Source organism: Sinocyclocheilus rhinocerous, unplaced genomic scaffold, assembly GCF_001515625.1.
Source record: "Sinocyclocheilus rhinocerous isolate Xijiao unplaced genomic scaffold, SAMN03320098_v1.1 scaffold579, whole genome shotgun sequence".
NCBI classification, from domain to species: domain Eukaryota; kingdom Metazoa; phylum Chordata; class Actinopteri; order Cypriniformes; family Cyprinidae; genus Sinocyclocheilus; species Sinocyclocheilus rhinocerous.
Window position 1 is genome coordinate 198,504 of NW_015666542.1, and position 949 is coordinate 199,452.

The 949-nt window shown below is 37.3% G+C and overlaps 2 long non-coding RNA genes across 2 annotated transcripts in view; one reads left to right on the plus strand and one right to left on the minus strand.

Moving 5' to 3' along the window:
- Positions 1-949, minus strand: part of LOC107732662 (uncharacterized) — a 17,187-nt gene that overhangs the window by 13,668 nt on the left and 2,570 nt on the right. The gene's annotated exons all lie outside the window — the stretch shown is intronic.
- Positions 1-949, plus strand: part of LOC107732661 (uncharacterized) — a 9,982-nt gene that overhangs the window by 6,454 nt on the left and 2,579 nt on the right. The window lies entirely within an intron of this gene.

Below are 949 nucleotides of genomic sequence, written 5' to 3' on the forward strand. Positions count from 1 at the left end.
GTTCTATACATTACTGAAAGTACTTTTTACAACTATTTACAACATAGCTTAGGTTTAACATCAGAAAAACAACATCAGTTTTGAGCCCAGCCCTGCCTCCATGTGTGTTCTGGGGTCTTTAGGAGGTGAATTACTCCTCAGAGACTCGGAGGACAATGCAGTGACAGTGGAACGAGGCATGTCAAACACTCTGGAGAGTGGAGACCACTCTGTATGATGTACCACTGGCAGACAGAAGAGAAACACCAGGGTCTGGATTGTGGCACCCCATCACTGTTGCTGTTCACTTCTCAGAAGATCCAGCAGCACTGTCAGGGCCTCCCTGCTCAGCTGAAACCCATTAAAAACCTGTCCAGCTCTGCCACATTCAGCTTTATCCTGCAGTACAGGGGTCTGCTCTGATTTAGGGAAAGAAAGAAAAGAGAAACTTTAGAGATATGACAAAGTAATTAGTAGAAGAAATATTGAGGTATTTTCGTAAACTACTTTTAGTAACTACCAATACCATATTGGGGAAAAACTACTAGTCATATTTATAACCTTAGCTAAAGGGATAGTTCACCCAAAAATTTAAATTCCAAACCTGGAATAACTTGAGGATGAGTAAATGATGACAGAATTTTCATTTTTGGCTGAACTATCCTTTAAGTAAAAGTATTATCTTGCATACTCTAACATACTTAAGGTTTTGAGAGTAAAAGTAAAGGTATACAGTATTGCTCTGGAAAAGAATTCGTTAGGATGGTTTTGCATTAATATTACTGCTGCACTAATGTGAATGTTGCATTTTACTTCTGAATATGTTCAAGGTTGTTAAATTTAAAGTTGCCTACTAAATATACTGTTGGGTAGTTTAATCTACAACAATGCATCATGTTGTAAAATATCATATTTTTGTAGTGATGCTGTCCTGTGAGAAAAAAAAGGAAACTTAGTACTTCATATTTGT